The following is a 20,881-nucleotide window of genomic DNA, read 5'->3' as shown; positions in this document are numbered from 1 at the left end:
GCAATTAGACAGGTGAAGTTATTTTATTGCCTGTCCCTTCTGCAATAAAGGACCTGCTTGGTTGCAAAAAAAAAAAAAGGGTTTAGTTCTGCTTTAATGTGATGTGTCTGACATTTCCTTACTTGCCCTGATTTCTTCTGTGCCCTCGCTTTGTGGAGATATTCTCTAACTTCCTGTTGCTTCTCAATAACAGGAAGTGAATGAAGATCCCGGGTAGCAAAAAAATAAATTGAAAGGGGCTTTAACCCTTCTTTGTTCTACCCACAACAACAACAAAAGTGTAGGCCGTACATACACTACATAGTGCTGTAATATAGACGCAAGGAGTTAACTGAACATTTGTCCGGGCTATGGAAATACATCAAACACGCTCTTCCAGATTCCAAACGATGAAATCATTGAGAAGTAATTCAGTCTGGAAATTTGCAGTCACAGCAACTTCCATTCAAGTAGTTCTGTGTGACCGGCTCACCCCCTCCCATGTGTGACCTGCAGCCTTTTCATGTCAGTCTGGTTATATCCTTCAGCCATCTCCCTGATATCTCCCATAAGCTGCCGAATGTAAATACAAGCTGACATGGCTGATCTGATTTCCTCTGATAAACTTTACTTACAGCTGAACTCCACTCACAACCCATTCTAAAGTCACCAAACCACAAATCACCAAGAAGAACAGACGCCATATGTCCAATCACCACCATTGTGGCAGCATTACACGTCAGTGCTATAGGAGGTTTAAAGGCGCAAAATACAAAGATGAAATACACACGAGAGCTATTTACCTGTCATAGGATGTATATTGGTATTAATAATAAACAGGATTTATATAGCACCAACATACTACGCAGCGCTGTACATTAAATAGGGGTTACAAATGACAGATGAATACAGACAGTGACACAGGAAGAAGGAGAGGCCCTGCCCTGAAGAGCTTACAATCTAGGAAGTGGAGGAAGTATCACACAATAGGAGGGGAGATATGGAATAGTGGGAAGTAGTGAGGGTTTAGGAGACAGAAGATATGTAGGTGAGTTTCAAAAGATGGGATTTTAGTGCTCTTTTAAATGAGCAGAAAGTAGTAGCAAGCCGAATAGGATGAGGAAGACCATTCCAGAGAGTCGGGGCAGCTCTAGAAAAGTCTTGGAGCGGTGTGTGTGAGGAGGGTATGAGTGAGGAAGTCTAATGACTCCTCACACACACCGCTGCCTCACCATACATCTCCCTACTAATGCAGGTCATTGGAGGAGCGGAGAGAGGCTAGGGGGGGATTTTCTTATTTTCAAAAGTATTATTTTCTAAGGTAAGTAGGACAAGAACTGTGTAGGGATTTGAAGGCAAAGCACAGGAGATGAATTTGATTCTAAGGTGAAATGGAAGCCAATGGAGAGAACTACAAAGAGATGCAGCAGAAGAGGAGTGGAGGGAAGGATGAATGAGTCTGGCTGCAGCATTCATAATAGATTGTAGAGGAGAGAGCCGGGTTAGTGGAATAGCATATTTCTGTCCATCCATGAGATTTATACATCACTGCCTCACCATATATCTCCCCATTGGGGGGCCGAGAGGACCTTTCAGTTACAGGGCCCCTCCAACCCTCACTCTGTGACTGGAACATGAATAGAGAAATACGTTATTAAGCTAATCTATCAGAATACTTGTCGCACTTCAGTACCCCTTGTTGGTTTCTTTTCATGCTTCTCCTTCCTTCTCTGTGAGATCTGCAGTACGGTGAATGATGATACATATACATGCCCCAATATATTCATAATAAATAAATGTAATATATTATTATACTCTATATATATATTGTGTGATACTTCCCACCCCTCCATATTCCCCTCCTATTGTGTGTTACTTCCCCAACCTACTAGATTGTAAGCTCTTCGGTCCTCTCCTCCTCCTGTGTCACTGACTGTATCTGTCTGTCATTTACAACCCTTATTTATTGTACAACGCTGCATAATATGTTGTCGCCATATAAATCCTGTTTATTAATATTATTAATGTCTATTTAATGTACAGCGCTGTGTAATATGCTGGTGCTATATATATCCTGGTTATTAATAATAATGATAATAATAATATTAACCCCTATGTAATGTACAGCACTGCGTAATATGTTGGTGCTATATAAATCCTGGTTATTAATCTTAATGTATCCATAGCTGTTGATCAGCAGGTAACGGTTATTAAAACAGACATGAGATCCATGCTGCATGGAAATATAATACTATATCATATTATTTATTACAACCTTCATGTTTTTTAGGGTTATGTAGAATATAGAATATTATTTTCTCTTGGATAATAGGAAGGGTTATAATCTTCATTCAGATTCTATAGCTGTTCATAACCTTATTAGGGAGATCTTATTATTTTTTTATCTATTGATATTAAGACAGAGGAAACCCAACACTTCATCAGAACAACAGATGAGGGGAAATCCATTGGGGCCACTTGGCCCTAGGTCAGCACCCTGGGATGAAAGTTGTGTTTACATTGGTGAGATATTGTTGTAAATCACTATGCCATCACATCAGTCTCTATCCTGTATAATTTTTACATCACATTCTCTATAAAGCAGTGTGACACTTCTGCATAGACCACACAGCAAACGTGAACTGCAGCCGCGGCGTTGTCACTAATCACGCGGTATGAGATGATTGTTGTCACGTGATGACTCGTTTCCTTACCTGAACCGCGTCCTCAGTTTACTGTCCGGCTAGTGACGTCACATGTAGAAGGCGGGGACTGTCTACAGTTTGTTGGTCGTGCATTTTAGAAGCAATAAAGTTGTCTAAAAATGCTTTACAACAAACTTTATTCTTCAATAAAAAAAGGAACGTTTATTTCTAATAGCGTAGTTCCCGATCACGCAATCATCCAGTGACGTCACATATAGAAGGCAGAGACTATATACAGTGTGTTGGCTATGCATTTAGAAACAATAAAGTTTATTTTGTTCTCGATCACACAGAAGACGTCACATTTGTTGGAGACGCGGATATTGCAGCGTTGCCATGCAAACCTTACGTCCCAGGTATCCATGGAAAATATAACAAAGGCTTGCAAATACGAGCTGTGAATGTTACAGCTGAATTCCAAGCACATTTGAATAAACAGCCATTGCTGCTGAAATCACTACGTATTCAATACAGTCCATTACACGAATTTTACATGCAGCCATTGTCAGTACCTGGGCTGTATTCGGTAATACTTGCCTAGTAATCCTCCACACAGCAACACCCATACAGGCAGAGGGCGGGGCTGGGAGCCAATCAGAAGCCCGGAAATTAGGAACGAGGCTCCAGCTCGACTACTTAAAGAGGCCCTGCCACCACAAACTTGTACACAATGAGACTTCTGCCTTCCCATGTGGTGTAATGATGCATCTGTGAACTTTTTATTATTTTATTTAAAGGGTGTTGCACTTAAAAAAAAAAAAAAACAGAATTTGTACCTTACTTAAAAGGGTTTTTTACCCTTTTAGGTAAAGTGATCTTTCTGAGTTTAGGTACACTTTAAAGCTCTCCAAGGCTGAAGAGGAAACACTTTTATCAGTGAAGCTGGGTGATCCATCAAACATGGAATGGATTCCTTCAAAGGCATTTGCTGTTTGCTAGCAAATGTTTTGAATCCTGGACCAGATCCATTCCAGGTTTGCTGGATCACCCAGCTTCGCTGCTGAAAATGTATCCTCTTCGGCTTTAGTGAGCTTTAAAAAATCAGGCCCAATGTCTTTGACCCAGTTAGAAACTTTCACTTTACTTCATGACCCATGGAAGTAAGTAATATCTCCAAAACAAGGGGGATTCACCAGCTGTTACCACGCCAGATGTCTCCAGCGGTATTTCCCCTCAGATTCTGTTCCTGTGAATATTCCATCGTTATCTGTATTAGAGATTCTGGTTACCAGAACAATTTGAGATGGTTAACTCCTCCATTGGGGCCATGGACAGCAAAAATACATCCCTTTAAAACTTTCCCGCACTATCAAAACCAACTGAAATATAGTGATCCAATTATACAAGCTGCATGGCCAAATACAAGTCCTCAAGCCAGTGTTATATTCTCATTATTTGCATTGCTCACTGATAATTCGGGCAAAAGCATAGCACCAGGCCCTACCCTCTTTGATCTCTATACAAGAGATTGGAAACTGCTGGAGGAAAGGAAGAATGTCCCAGCTCCATCTGTATGTATGTTGGAAGCAAAGTGTAGGATGACTTGTGATTGTATGTACATTACAGACATCTGTATGATTAGGTGTGCAATGTGCAAAGAGTACAACGCGATGAGAACTGTGCTAATGACAATAAATCCCAAAAGGTTTTTAAAAAAAAAAAAAAAATTAAATCTGTGTTCTCATATGTTTCACATTTACCAAATACATATTCCTATTTCTTTGTTTTCTTTCATTAGACGGAGTTCCCAAGTGATGGCTTTCCAACCAGCAGAGGAAGCTGCTGTATGCAGATTGGCAGCAGGATCTTGGATGGTGGAACCAGCACTCCTCAATGTTCCAGGTACAATGAGCTTGCTTTATGAAAGCTCTCCAAAGCTGGAGAGGATACACTTTTATCAGTGAAGCTGAGAGATCCAGCAAGCCTGGAATGGATCTGGTTCATGATTGAAAACATTTGCTAACAAATAGCAAATGACTTTTAAGAAAACCATTCCAGGTTTGCTGGAGTGCCTAGCTTCACTGATGAACGTGTATCCTCTCCAGCCTTGGAGAGCTTTAATAAATCAGGTCTAATGTAACAGGGTCTAATTTTCTACTTTCTAATGGTGCCTGTATAGTCCTTGCCGTGATGCTACTGAAAATAGCAGCAAAAAATAGAACCTACAAGGTAAGTGCCCCATGATTGCTAAATATGGGGCACCATTTCCCACTAACACGGGCTCCACTACTCCTATTAATAACACACCATTGGTCCCACTGATAATAGGGTCCCATTTCTCCAACAAACCGTTCCATTACAAAACAAAGATAACATTCCTCCCAATCACATTGTGACACAATTCTTCCCCTAACCCAGAGGCACCTCTCCTCCCCACCAGGAAATGTATTACTTCCACTCATTCAGGAGGATTTTTTACTCCTCGTAACTACTGATGCCGAGGCATGTATTAAATCCGCTAACACTGAGGAATGTATTACTCCCAATGACCACTGATGCCGGGAGATATTTTACTACCACTAATGACTAACCCTAGGGCATTTATTGCTCTCACTAACATTGGGTGGAAATTCCTGACAAAAGTATGTTAAACAGATAGAAGATATGAATCAGAAAGGCCTGTTTGTTTAAAAGAAGATAATGTTCCTGACACAAAGGGCCTGATTTATTAAAGCTCTACAAGGCTGGAGAGGATACACTTTCATCAGTGAAGCTGGGTGAACCAGCAAACCTGGAATGGATTCCCTAAAAGTCATTTTTATATTCTTTAGCAAATGATTTCAATCCTGGACAAGATACATTCCAGGTTTTCTAGATCACCAATAAAAATGTATCCTCTCCAGCCTTGGAGAGCTTTAATAAATCAGACCCAAAGTATTTTGTGCTCTATAAATTGAGTCTTGTAAGAGGGACTGTATTGAAGCCAATTAGACCTCAAGCTAATCACCACTTTAATATTTAACACCCATTTGGTAGTTAATTTATTTATTTGTTTTTAATTTTATTTTCCTAAAATGATGATTAGCCTTATTGCCACTTTATAGATTGTAAAAGCAATCGCTGCTTTGCAAGTGGAGAACTCGATAGACCACAACAGAGACCAGGAGTGTTGGTTTCAAACACCCTGATGGCCACTTTTAAAAATGGTCATTGGCAGCCACATTGAATGGTCATGAGATCCTATCTAAAACTTCAAATTAGTGATTATGGCTAGAAGAAGTGGTGATCCGTTACCCCATTCAAGTGATATATTGGGTTGGCAATTTGAGCACTAATCATCCTTTTATAACTAAAATGTTGTAAAAGTTATTGATTGGGAAAAATGAAGAATAGAGAAATGACGATCTATTATCTGATCGCCTCTTGTTTATAAATGATAACCTAAACCAGTGAACATATTTAAATAGAGAGGGTAGAAAACCCTCAAAATTCTCAAAGAGAGTAATTGTCACCTCCCTAATATATACAAAATCAAAGAAAAGGGTTTACAACAGTGTACCCAAGGAAGAAAGACAAAAAAGCAGGGAGTTGTGTGACACAAAAATATTCATAAAATATCAAAAAGTTTGTTTTGCAATAAGTAATAAAATGAATATAGCAGAAACATGAAAACACAAAAGAAGTGCAACAAAATATCTACACCAAAACAAAATGTAAAGCACCATAACAAAATCAGCTAAGATTGGGTCAGTATCTTGATGATACTAGTACTCAGTATCTAGGTGATATTAGGACATTCCAATGCATTTCGCAGGACAAGTCTGCTTCTTCAGGGGAATATCATAAATAATAAACAAGAAACCCTATTCACAAATTCAAACATGGAATAGCATAGAACAGCAATGAAAGCTTTATAATGATTTCCATAATCAATTATATAAAGTTTGATGCTAAGTTATACTCTGATGCTTGGCTTCAAAGGGTAAAAAAAGAGAGGGACCAAACCCTGGATCATAAACGAGTGAATCTACTGTGCTATGTCATTTTCTAGATTGTAAGCTCTTCTGGGCAGGATCCTCTCCTCCTCCTGTGTCACTGTCCGTATCTGTCTGTCATTTGCAACCCCTATTTAATGTACAGCGCTGCGTAATATGTTGGTGCTATATAAATACTGTTTATTAATAATAATAATTTGTTTATCATAACATCTAGTGGTCATTTATATCACCACACTTTTCATAGCAAGATGATTATTTCCTCATTTAAAGCGGAAGTAAACCAAAAACAAAAAATCACACATCTTCAATCCCGCAGATCAATCTATCCATCGGGAAGTTTCTTCCATCGGGTCCTGCATCGTCCCTGTATCTGTCTTTGGCCTGGCACAGAGGAAGCGCTGGGGGGGCGACATCTCCTCTGTTCTTCCTACATCACTTGATCTCGCACTGCACAGGTGCAAGATTGGGTGATGTAGATTGGTAAAAAACTGAGACTGGTTGGGAGTTGATGAAAGAAAGAGGGAGCAGCCAAGAGCCTCCCGGGATGCATGAGAGAGGTATCCTGGGAGGCTCTGAGCTTCCTTTAAATCTTGGAATTAAGGGGGTGGTGCTGCACCCTTTTTTTAAAAAAAATAAAAAAGGGTGTTGCACTTAAAATAAACACAAACAAACAAAATGTTTACTTTAAATAAAAGGGTTGTCTACCCTTTTAAATAAAATTAAAATTTTAAATTTAGCTATGCTTTAAGTAATCATTATTCATGTCTATTTTCTTAGTGAATGAATTTACAGTACATACATCTACATTTTTTTAACCTGAACCATTTTGCTTGTTAATAAGGTGATTAAAAGGTAGTTATCCAAAGGGAGGGTCTGTTCTAATATAAAAATGATACAGTTCCCAAGCCTGATAATGTTAGTGAATCAAGGGAGAGAAGAAAGACGCCTTTAATAATAACAATAATAATATTAATAATATTAATAATAATTATAAAATTTATATAATAATTTATATAATAAAAAAATATTTTCATTCCTCAACTGAACTGAACTAGTCCCCCTATGCTAATGAATTAACTAATTAGCTAGGAGGATTATGTTCAGTTGAGGAATGTAAATACTTTTTCTTTTATAAGTATTATTGCCAAAAAAGCCGTCATTTTCCTCTCTCTTGATACACTAATCAATAAGGTGTCAATTAGGACATACTCTACTCCTACATTTTGAAGCTGAAATTGCAAAAATTCTATGAAGCTGCAAGGCAATAGTGTGTGCATAGCTTTGTTTATTAAGTACACAACTGACTGTACTCAGAACAGTAACATTATATATTTTTTTGCAATCATGCCTCAGGGGCTAAAAAAGTAATTATACAGTAGAGGGTCGAAATAAAAAGAAAAAAAAATATCAAGGGGTAGTACACAGAGGGGGAGATAGATTTGAGGGTACTATGAGTAAAGTTTAGCTTTAAATAAAGGCATATTCTTATGGGAATTGGGATTTTGTTACAATAGAAAATAGAAGGGTATCTTTAGGATTTGTAGGAATACTGCAGATTAGACCATATTGTAGAGGAGGAGACATTCCTATAACAAAATGGTCAGTAGGTTTAAAATTACATACCATTGAGCCAAGAGCAATGTGCAGTTGTACATATTTTCTTTATTATGACCTAGACAAATTACATTTTAAAATATTTATCTTTATTTATTAGGAAATTACATCAAGTAAAATGCAAATACAAAGCAATAATAAATAAATAAAAAAAAATAAAAAATAAAAAAGGTATTTAAAAAAACCTGCAAATTTATTTTTTTATTTTACCTGCAGCCAACGCATTTTTTACAGGTTCTTCCTGGCCCTTTGAATAAAAAAAGTTAACAAATGCTCTATTGTCTGTTTCTATTTTCAATCATAATGTTTGTATTTTGGCAAACTAATATGCCTCTATTCCTCTTAGAAATGCTCACAAGTACTGTGACCTTTAAAATCTTAAAAAGACAGATGTGGCACTTCATCAAGAGAAGGCGATAATGAAGGGAGTCCTAAAGTTGTATGTCCAACATTATCATACTTATCATGACAGAATATAGATAAACACAACTCTACAATAAGGTTGTAAGAGATCTATCATTAATATTGCATATGAGTTGATACATTTAGATACCCTTCTTCACTTAAACTTACATCAGTTTTCTCAAGATTTGGTTTGGCTGAGAAGTGATCTTTTCCTGGATAAATCTCCCATGCTCTTCCCAGCAATTGAGCCCTCCAGATGTAAAATTTCCAGATTTGTTAGGGTGGGGGTTCTTCCTCTATCCATGGGTCATTGTTCACAACAGATATATTTTTAGGTTCCAAAAAAAAAATGTACCTTTGAAAGCTTAAACTTCAAATATTGATGATACATATGGAAGACCTTGATTTGTTTTGGGAATAGGGAAAACAGTGTTCTAGGATAAAATGTTGGCCTGCAACAACCTAAAAGAGAAATAACTCTTGCATGAGGACAGTCAATGCAAACTAGCATGGTTTAACTCAGGGGTCGGCAAACTTTTTGGACTACTAGGCCATTTCAGGAGGTGAAGAAGGCACACTAGGCCAGGAGAAACAAGGTGTCCAAGGAAAGTTTTTTTCCAACCGTGTCTGCAAGCGAGCAGCCTCAGTCTTCTCCTAATCCATGGTGTAGTCTTTGTACGCGTGCTTGGCATCGAAATGTCCCATGAGATTCGACCACTTGAAAGGGCTGTCGGTGTTGTTGCACACTAAACACAGGGCTTTGTTGCTGCGTTGGAAGAAGAATAATTTGTCAGTCCATTCAGGGTTGAAGACACAACATTGGAGGTCAACCTTCAGGAGACTGGTAGCTGCGCGTTGCTTTTGCTCTTTAGGCAAAGTAATTGGGGTTACTGTGCAGGAACTTTATGATATCGCGGGAACTTGTGATAACGGGACAATTCAATTAGGCCGGATCCAACAATAAATAACTAGGGGGCGTTAGGCCAGGCGAAGTTTGCCTACCTCTGGTTTGACTCAAGTGAAACTAAACCGCTGTGGTGCCTACATCGGCTTTTCTGATATATTATGGCACATTTACCTAGAAATATACCCTGTAAAGCATTTTCTGTCCCCTGCTCTGGCCCCCAACTCTGTCATCTTTGCTATTGTGAATTCTGGATTCACAAGCATCCTTTTCAGCCATTGGATGGCCACTGATAATGTAACTGCTGCACATACACACAAGTGTTATAGTTTTCCTGGCATCCAGCCCATTCCCAGCATCTGTAAAGAGCAGGAAGTTTTTACTTCATAGTGCAGCACATAAAATAGAAAAAATAGGAGGGGAAAGATGAAGTTTCTTGGCAGAAGAAACTTTGCATGTCTGTTTGCAGCTCTCTTCTGCCAAAAATCCCTACCTCCTAACTATGACTATGAGACTTATGTACAGTTTAAAGACTTCTATTTAGATGTGTGGAGCAATGTTGGACTTTAAAAATATGGAAGCAAATTTGGAAAGTAACAAGCAAATATATTGAGGTAGACAAACTAAAACCCATAACACTAAACTAAAAAGTTCTGCTGTACTTAGCCAAAATATATTGTAAATATAATAAGGGACTACTATTATTAATATTTTTAATATTATTATTAAACAGGATTTATATAGAGCTAACATATTACGCAGCGCAGTACAATAAATAGGGGTTGCAAATGACTTACTAATACAGACAGAGACACAGAGTAAGGAGAGGACCCTGCCCAGAAAAGCTTACAATCTAAGAGGTGGAGGAAGACTCACACAATAGGAGGGGGATATGGAATGGTGAGAAGTAGTGAGGGTTTAGGAGACAGAAGAAGATGGGCAGGCAAGTTTGAAAAAATGGGTTTTGAGGGCTCTTTAAATGAGCAGAAAGTAGGAACAAGCTGAAAAGGAGGAGGAAGACCATTCCTGAGAGTCGGGGTGGCATTAGAAAAGTATTTCAGTTGTGCATGTGAGGAAGTTATGAGTGAGGAAGTCATTAGAAGGTCATCTACTATAAAACTTTATATACTGAAAGCCCAATAACCACACGATTAGGGAACAGGTTTTTGTATGGAATACAATTGTGTATACTAATAAATGAGGACCGGTCATTACTTCACTATAACCAGAAAATGTTCAAATGTTTAAAACATAATTCAAATTATTTTTGAAAAAGAAAAAGTTCTTCTTGGTCTTAGTTATTCCTGTCTTGTTGTAGTCATTGGCCTGTCTTTGTATGTGGAATATTTGAAGTGAATTAAATTACATATACTTTATAGTACTTTATAGTAAATAACAGCGTAGTAGACCTATTTTACACCGACTTTAGTTTACAATTTTTTTCTAAAAAGGAATATTTCAAACAATTGCTGAAATTTAAGACACCAATCAAAAAATAAGATTGTCAGCTGTGAATGTAGCTGAGAAAATGCCTGTGCCCACTCCAAGCAAAATTTAAATATCCGTGTTGGTGATGAAGGTAGTGCCAGCAGCAGCTGGGACCAGAATGGCATAAACAACACATGTCAGCTGTTCCCACTATTTTAGTAAACCTCCATGAGAACCTTTCTTGTACAAGAATGGCCTCAGATATTAACTATGTAATAAAGTCATCTTCATAGGCACAGGGGGATCTTGGAGATTGATCTGATTTTATCCAATTAGGACACTGCTAAATCTTACGCTATGTACACATGTGCAATGGTTCTCGTCCAAAAAACAGCTCAGGATAGATATTGGTTGAGAATCTGACATGTGTACAGTGCTCGTCGTCTGTCATCCGAACGACTGTCCTAGCAGATTTACGAACGACAAACGATTGTAATGAAAGTGAAGGGGAAAAAGCGCTGCAGGGTGTTGTTCTGTCGTTCTCACCCCTCCTCTTTCCATGGTGCAGAATGGCGCTGTATGTACAGCACTCATGCATCGTGCAGTCGTTTGTCGTTGGAAAGGATTGTCAAGGACTCTTCACCACAGACAAGGTGGACAGTCATTTGCTGTCATTAACAACGCCTTGTGGGTGCAGATGGGCACATCCTGCTGCTGATCAGCAGTGAGGAAAGGGGTTATCAGCTACAAAAACACTGATAGCCCTCCTCCCTAAATTAAGCTGTGGTGTCCTATTAACTACAGTTGGTACTTAAGAATACTACACTGCAGTTTTTAGGACCCTTTCACACCCAAGGTATGAAACTGGCTGCTGCCAGACCTACAGCAGCATATTGCAAAGCTCACCACGGCCAACCAGATCTGCCACTGCGGAATGAATGGCAAAAGTTGGGACTGTGGTTGAGCCCACGGCAGAAGTAGGCATGAAAATGGCCCTGAATTAGTGTGACTCTTTCTTTGGGAGGACTTTGTAATGGAACAACACGTCAGAAAGTAATTATAATTTGTGACAGGTATCCAACCTGAGAGGATCCTCCTTGACCCCCCTTTCTCAGTTGATAATCTAGGATGGATTTTTCCCCTTGATTGATTTTGTTTTTTAGATATGTTCAGGTGTACATGTAGCCTTCATATTACATAACTAGGCTCAGTCAGCTTGAGCAAGCATGCTTAAAACAAAATCATTCTTTGCAATCATTGAGCAGCAGTCTGGTCCTATGATGCTTTGCAGGAACAATCTGCAGGGACGAGGGATCAATCTCCAAAGCAGGGACAGTATTAAAAATTTGACAAAGCCTCTAACCTTTCTACATACTATGCAGAACTCGAGATATACTTTAACTTATAAACACCTTGGAACAGTGGTGTACTTTATACCACCAAGCAGTCTCCAAATGATGTTTCTGGAGAAACCCTAGCGTTCCATGCAACCCTGGTTGAGAAACGCTGCTCTAAAAGCTTAGTTGGCCTAATTTTAACATACAGTTTTTTTGTTATGAGCGAAGTATGAGTGACCTAGAAGAAACTGTATTAGTGTAGTAAGCAATATCAAACGTCTCTATGAGAAAAAGAAAAATCACCAGTCACTTCTAAAACATAGCCATAGTTGATGAATAAACTAAAGGACCACTGTATTATACAAACAGGAGAGATGATTTAAATAAATTGTATGTAAACCAAGAATCTGTTTGTTCAGTATGTGTGACAACACGTCTCACAATATTTAATTTTCTTAAGTAACCTTGCAATTAGCATAAACAATCAATTCATCAATCTGCTGTCAGCCTATCATGCCAGTGGCTTCAGTTAGCCATTGGGCTTAATATAAGGTCTATAGGAGGCATGCACAGACCTGACACAGAGCTCAACAGCCAAGTGAATGAGTTCAGACAGCAGGCTAAAAAACAAAGCTCTTCCTTGCAATTTGCAGCATGCTTTTAGCTACCATGTCTCTAAGGCTCTGTACACACGTCCGATAATCGCCATTCTGCTTTATCTCCATAGAGCAGAGCGGCGTTGTATGTACAGCGCTTGGTCAGTCTTTTGACATTGGAAGGGATCTTTCACAATTTTTGAACGTGTGTACTCAGCCAAGATTGTAAGCTCTTTTGGGCAGGGTCCTTTCCTCCTCTTGTGTCAAAGTTTGTATCTATCTGTCATTGGTAACCCGTATTTATTGTACAGCGCTGCGTAATATGTTCCGCTATATAAATACAGATTTTATCCCCCTCCTATTGTGTGTAAATTTCCCCACCTACTAGATTGTAAGCTCTTCAGGGCAGGGTCCTCTCCTCCTGTGTCACTGTCTGTATTAATCAGTCAGTTAATCAAAGTAATTTGCAACCCCTATTTAATGTACAGCGCTGCGTAATATGTTGGCGCTATAGAAATCCTGTTTAATAATAATAATATTAATAATAATAATAATAATAATAATAATAATAATAATATGAATATGAATAATTTGCTCTCGTTTACTTGGCTTTCACAGGATTTCCATCAGTTTGGATTGTTTTATAACCCATACAAGCAGAGCAATAATTCACTTCTAATGTAATATAAAGAAGCATACTTAGTACAAAGGTGAAACAGCTACTCCCCACATCAATAGGACAGCTTGTGTAATATAAGGAGAAATGTATAAGGGGAAATTCCACAGTGAAAAAAAATAAATTCCAGGTGAGTATGGAGCAGGAGGGTGTAGTATTCAGCACAATATAAGTCATTGATGTCATCTAGAAAGATTGTTAAAATAAGTCTAATACAAGAAAGGTATTTTCAACTCATGATCATATTTTTGTCTAAAATAAACTTGTCATGAGAAAAGCATGGAGGATGCCATTGCTGACCTTTTCTTCTGAAAGTCTTGCTCTAATTCTGACACTCTTGTTTCAATGCTGTGAATCCCTGATCCAGAACAAGTATTTAGATTGTAACTTGTGAAATGTCTCAGACATGTTTGATCTGCATACCTGTGCTGGGGTAGTAATAATGCTAGAGGATCAACAGAAAAGCCAGTCTGCTTCCATTTTTAGGTTTACTTTAAGTTGCTCAAAATGTTTTAGCATTGTTAATACCTTATATATATATAGCGCTGACATTTTACACATTACTTTATGAAGTCCATAGTCACTGTGTCTCAGAGGAACTCACAATCTAATCTAATTTAATACCATACTCATATGTCAATAACACCGACTAAAGCTGCGTACACACGTGCAATAATTAACGTTGGAAATTAATGACCGATCGTCCGATAATCATTAACAAAAAAAGTGCAAAACCACGCTGGCGAACGAGGATTGTTGCTGGAAACAAACGACCGTCCCGGCGGACTGAGAGACGATCGTTCACTATCTATTGTGTGTACAGTAGTTCAGTGATCATGGATGGTTCTGCAAGACACTTTCTACTTTACATGTCACTCCCTGCATCGTTCAAACGATCGTATCTAGCGCGTGTAAACTATTGGTGGATTTTATTTGAACGATCGTATTGTTACAACATGTACAGAATTGTGCACAATACGATTGTTCAAAATAATCGTGCTTAATCTCAGATAATCATTAATTGTTCATTTTCTAATGATAATTATTGCAAGTGTGTACCTAACTTAAGATTTTGGGGCTTTATCAGAACAAAAACAGTAAACACTAGGAATATAAAGGGTAAAGAATAAATAAAACAGATGCATGGAGGATGCAGGGGGATTGTTACAAAACTTCTAGATAACAGTAATACTAGTCATAACTAGCTGGAAGGAGTATATAGACAAAAAATGTTAGACAGAAAGACAATTAGCACAGTAAAAAGCAGACGCCAAGGTATAGGGGCACAAAGAATTAGGGGGGGGGGTGGTATATGTGCCCGAAGCAGAATAAGGGGAGGCATGGGAGGAATAGAAGGAGGAATATGTGACTGAGGAGGAAGGACATGATGTTGGATATGGGGAAGGATATATGAGAATATACTCTTTGGAAAGTGTGGAATCCGTGTAACATCCTTTGGTCATATTAATTAGAAAATAGAAAGTAATGAAATGAAATGTATCCTTTGGTAGAGGGCTGAAAAGGGGAAGGTTTGGAGGTAATCCTGAATAGGGGTAGCAAAAACCTATAAAAGAGTTGCTCAGAAAGTTTGCTTTGTTATTTTTATGAAATATTCACGTTAGTCTTTAAAATTGGAAAGCAAACAGCTGCAGTTTAGTAGCAATTCCAGGTCTACCCCTAGCATTTTTTTTATCAGCATGTTTCTTGTTCTTCAAAACAACCAAGTGGCTCCTTGTGCTGCTTCTCCCTCCCCCAGTCTGTGTTTTGCTGTACAGTGAACTGCAATAGGTCAACACCAGGCTAAAATTAAGATACACAATTTAATAAAACATTTAGTGATGTAAATATTAAACTATATTTGTGTATTGTACATCTTCCTTAATTTAACTTCATAGTAGATGTAACCCCAACTAAATGACACTTGAGAGGCAATTTTGGGGACCTGCTCCCACCAATGGTAAACAAATACAATGCCGCATGGATTGCCACACTGCAGCAAATGTCTGGGCCGCAAATATGGTTCCTACTTGATGGTGTCTCTGCATCAGCGCCTTGTTGGATGTTAAAAAACAGCATTTCACCACGGTGATCAAGTAGAAACTCCAGACCTGATTTATGAAAGTACAGAGACTGGAGATGAGACACTTTCATAGGTGAAGCTGGGTTATCCAGCAAACCTGGAATTAATCTGGTCCAGGATTCAAAACATTTGCTAACAAATAGCACATAACGTTGAAGAAATCTACTCCAGGTTTGCTATGTCACCCAACTTCACCTATGAAGGTGTATTCTCTTCAGTCCTGGAGAGCTTTAATAAATCAGACCCTCTGACATTAACACTTTTTTTGTGTTGTGCACTGTGGCACATTTTTTTATAATGAGATTCCTAATGCACCTAATGTGTGTGTTACAGTGCACTGGATTGTGCTGTAAATGGCTTTTGTAAGTCCCAGGGCCATTTATTGAAGAACTTTGCAGAAGGGGGATGCCCAAATCAGTAGTTCAGTACTTACCTAGATATCTGTACTATATGAATTTTAAAATAAACATAATTTTAGAAAAGAAGGAGTGTAAAAAATAATTGATACTGTAATAAAGCTACATTTTCTCTCTGCTCACATAAGAATACATTATTAGTTTTATTATAAGGCATTGTATATATAATTTATAACTTATACGTTATTATAAGGTATTGGGCAGTATAGTGGCTCAGTGGTTAGCACTCCGGCCTTTGCAGCGCTGGGTCCCAGGTTGGAATCTCGGCCAGGACACTATCTGCAAGGAGTTTGCAGGTTCTCCCTGTGTTTGTGTGTTTCCTCTGGGTACTCCGGTTTCCTCCCACATTCCAAAAAACATACAGGTAGGTTAATTGGCTTCCCCCAAAATTGACCCTAGACTGTATTAAAGACATATGACTATGGTATGGGCATTAGATTGTGAGCTATGGACTTTGTACAGCGCTGTGTAATATGTCAGTGCTATATAAATACTGTATAATAATAATTGGTTATTCTCTTCTCCTTCTCCTTCCCTGTCACTGTTTGTATCTGACTGTCATTTGCAATTCCTATTTAATGGACAGCGCTGCATATTATGTTAGTGATTTATAATGTATAGCAAATGTATCATTATTATTATTAATAATAATAATAATAATAATAATTAGTCAGGAAGTAAATATTAGTTCCAGTTTATGATGTGCAGTAATCATGAAAATCAGCATAGCCTGGAAGTCAGGAGCCCGGGCTAGACTGCACCCTAACATAGTCTTCCATGCTACATCTACAACTCCCCCCTCTATTGTGGTGACATTGTGGAGCCCCTTATTATTTCTATGATTACAGATTTAGCAGGTTTGACAGAAATCAGTTGTTTGTTATATGGTATGCTTTACACCCCTGTGTGGGTTAAGTAGAAGTAAACCATACCCGGGTGACATTTGTCTGCTCTGTTTGTATTACTAATGATGGTCCTGTTCCCATAAACACCCTGTGTGCTCCCCTTATCCTTTCCATTCCTTTAGGTATATCAGTGCTGCTGATCTCCTCCAGTCCCTTTTTAGCCATTTTCGGTTTACATGAACTCTCTCCAGCATTGCTTTCACCTCATCAATCTTCCTTGTCTTCCTGGTATTGACAACAAAGGCGAATGCATGAGCGATGTGTGTCAACACTGTCACTCCACCACAGAGCCGTGTGACAAGTGGACAATGGAGACAAAACATTGGAGACAGCTGTCATCCTATAACAGGACGTGTCTAACCAGATCCTTTATGGCAATACATGATTGTAATAATTACATTTTAAAATGTATGTAAATTATTAATAAACTTTACTACCATTTGAAGCTGGCAAATTTAGCATTGAAAAAACAAATTGTTATATCAGTTGCAAAAGATTGCTGCTGATCCTTATTATTATTATTGCACATTATTTATATAGCGCCAACATATTATGCAGCGCTGTACAAAGTCCTGTCATTAGCTGTCCCTCAGGGGGGCTCACAATCTAATGTCCCAACCATAGTCATATATCTTTAATACAGTCTAAGGTCAATTTTGGGGGAAGCCAATTACCCTACCTGTATGTTTTTGGAATGTAGGAGGAAACTCACACAAACATGGGGGGAACATGCAAACTCCATGCAGATAGTTTCCTGGCCGAGATTTTTAAACCTGGGACCCAGCGCTGCAAAGGCAGAGTCACCATGCTGCCCATCATGTCAGATTATCAGAGCGGTGTCCTGAGCTCTATTCCTGTGTCATCTCATAGACACTGTTTAGCCCTCCTAGTTCTTATCTTGGTCTGCAAGTCATATGGTCCCCATGCTGTGGATAAGAAGACAGGGGAAGTGAGTGATTAGCATAAGACAGAGGGCAGAGCTGACACCAGTCAGTGCACAAAATGCTGTGTTGTCAGACAGTAATTAAACCTAAAGCAGAAAAAAATGATCCCCCTGCAATTCTGGCTTTCTTCTTTTCTCTGTGGACGAGACAGTGGATGCGGCCATCTTCTTTCTTCTTATTCTTACATCACCCAATTTCCCACTGCGCAGGCATCGGGTGGTGTGTCTTCCTGAAAATGTAAAAAAGAAAGTGCTGATCTCATTAGACATATGTGAAGTCTGCACTTTTTTGTTTACATTCCAGGAAAGCCCCTATGACACATGCCTGATCTTGTCTTTGGCATTGGGGATTGATAACCGATGTCAGGGGACTGCTGTGCACACATATTGATTGGGAACCACTCCTTATGGAGGAGAGCACAGCAGGGTGCTGCTCACTCCCCCCCCCTTCTCTCCATTGAACAGAATGGCTGTGTGTGTACTCTTCAAATGTTGTTTTCCAGTGACTATCATCTGACATCTGTAGGGTGCATTTCAGATCTTTCAGGTATATTTTTTTTATACTTGTTGGATCTTTAAGGCCTAACTCCAGCAATTTCAATATGTCTTCCCTCCCACAACAAGTGGATAAATGTTTGTTTAGGTCTAGGTGGGATGTAAAAAGAAAGGTTATTTCCCTCGCGCCCTCCAGGTGACCGCCCTCCCATATCCTCCTCCATAAATGCAGTGCTTGCAGGCACTGACAAATATACAGAATTGTAAGTGCAGACACAGAGGACCCGTCTACAACCCTGAGGGCGGATGTACAGATCTGTGTCGGCCACCTGCGGAGTATCGCTACGTATACACGTTAGATCATTCTCCTCCGATAATCGGTTCAGGGCTGATATCGGAGGAGAATCTGAAGTGTTTACAGCACTTGTCGTCCAAATGACTAGATCCATGGACAGGAATGGTCCTAATGAAAGTGAAGGGGAGAGAGCACAGTGGTGTGCCGCTCCACAGGGTTCTCCTCCCTCAGCTCTCCATAGAGCACAATGACGCTATATGTACTAGAGGTTTTTTTTGCCTTTCTCTGGATCAACTATGTCCACAGGGTTTTATATCTGGGATATGTTTATTTCCTTAGTGGTTGAACTTGATGGACTTATGACTTTTTTCAACCTGACTTACTATGTATTTACAGCACTTCTCATGCACCATGCAGCCTTTTATCACTGGAAAGCATCGTGATAGATCCTTTCCAATGACAATGATTACACTCATGTACCCAGCCTAAGTACACATGTGCAACAATTGTTCTTGGAAACGACAATGGTTCAATAATCATTAACAAAAAAAGTGCACAACGTCTGGCAAACAACGCCGACGAACGAGGAATGTCGCTGGAAACGAAAGACCATCCCCGTGGATCTGATTGGGTCACGATCGTTCGCTATCTATTGTGTGTACTGTCGTTCAGTGATCGTGGATTGTTCTGCTATACACTTTCTCCTTTACTTGTCACTTCCTGCATCGTTCAAACAATCGTATATAGCGTGTGAACATTATTGCTGGATTATATTTGAACATCGTCGTTTATCTGTCGTTAATCCTTCATTTTTTAATGACAATTTTTGCACGTGTGTACCCAGCCTACGGGGTAAAATAAGTAAAAAGTCCCCCTAGACCCAAACAAGTATTTAACCCTTACAGTGTAGAATTTTTTTTTCCCGCAGTTGAGCTTTAGGCTTAAGCTACGTACACGCGTCCAACGGTTCTCGCCCGATAATCGGCTCAGGTATGATATCGGGTGAGAATCTGGCGTATGTACAGCACCAGTCCTCCATCGTCCGAAAGACCATCCTGGCGGATCCACGGACTATGGACGACTAACAATCCTAATGGAAGGGAAGGGGGAGAGAGCACAGCAGGGTGCCGCTCCATCGCTCTTCCCCTCCCCTCCCCATAGAGCAGAATGGCGCAGTATGTACAGCACTCGTTCATGCATCGTGCAATAATAGTTGTTGGAAAGGATTGTGAAAGATCCAACGACTATTATTGCACGTGTGTATGCGGCTTTAGTCTACACGGACGTTTTACCCTTAGGCTTTAAAAGCCCATGTTTGAAATACCCATGTATTCCAATAGGCTAATCTACGCAGGACGTTACTTTGAGGCACGTTAATGAGCGCTATCTATAAAGTTGCTTGCAACGTTTCAAAAAATTAAGGCTGGGTCTACACGAACGTTTTTAAAAACACATTCCTTTTGTGTTTATAAACACTTTTATTAGCGTTTTAACCACCTGAGCGTTACACTGAGGTCTAGATTTCTGTTCCAAAAGCATTACAGGTTTTCATGAAATTTTTTTTTAAAATTGTAGACCTGTAACTTACAGAAATATGTCCGAACAGGGTTCTAGTAGATATCATGAATATAAAAAATGTTTGAAACACACAATCATGTAAAAAAAAAAAATTACCTTCAAGCAACGTTATAGATAACACTGATAAACGTTCCTGAAGGAAACGTCCTGGTGTAGATTGCATTGGAATGCATGGGGATTTCAAACGCTGGATTTCAAATGCATTGGATTCCCAAAGGTGAACGCTGGGAAAACATCCGTGTAGACTAAGCCGCGGGTTTACTGCTGGAAAATGCGAGTAAAGGCTTCCATCGATGAGCACTTGAAACGTAGACGCGTTAAACCACAGCATAGACATGCGTTTTTAGAAACGTCGGTGTAGGAGAAATCCCACCCGGATAAACATTGATGTACTGCAGATGTATTACATGTGTTGTCATGGAAGAGCAGGCCCTGTCACCCCACAGCCATGTTTTAGTCATGTCCACCACTGGCAACATGTTGGCAACTATCAGTGGCGCTATCAGCCCGTAGTCACTGAGACAGGAACTTCTGAGGGAGCTGAGGGGAGTCCCGGCCCATATCAGTGAGGGGAGCTGAGGGCAGTC

At 39.3% G+C, this 20,881-nt stretch overlaps 2 protein-coding genes across 2 annotated transcripts in view; one reads left to right on the top strand and one right to left on the bottom strand.

Moving 5' to 3' along the window:
- MPG (N-methylpurine DNA glycosylase) overlaps positions 1-3,196 on the bottom strand; it is an 11,969-nt gene extending 8,773 nt beyond the window's left edge. The window contains exon 1 of the mRNA XM_072418892.1: positions 2,694-3,196. The gene's annotated coding sequence lies outside the window, so the exon portion shown is untranslated. The remainder of the gene's footprint in view (positions 1-2,693) is intronic.
- Positions 3,197-4,408: 1,212 nt separating this feature from the next.
- RHBDF1 (rhomboid 5 homolog 1) overlaps positions 4,409-20,881 on the top strand; it is a 78,416-nt gene continuing 61,943 nt past the window's right edge. The window contains exon 1 of the mRNA XM_072418890.1: positions 4,409-4,526. The gene's annotated coding sequence lies outside the window, so the exon portion shown is untranslated. The remainder of the gene's footprint in view (positions 4,527-20,881) is intronic.

Source organism: Pyxicephalus adspersus, chromosome 7 (genome assembly GCF_032062135.1).
Source record: "Pyxicephalus adspersus chromosome 7, UCB_Pads_2.0, whole genome shotgun sequence".
Taxonomy (NCBI): Eukaryota; Metazoa; Chordata; class Amphibia; order Anura; family Pyxicephalidae; genus Pyxicephalus; species Pyxicephalus adspersus.
This window is presented reverse-complemented; position numbering and strand designations above follow the sequence as displayed.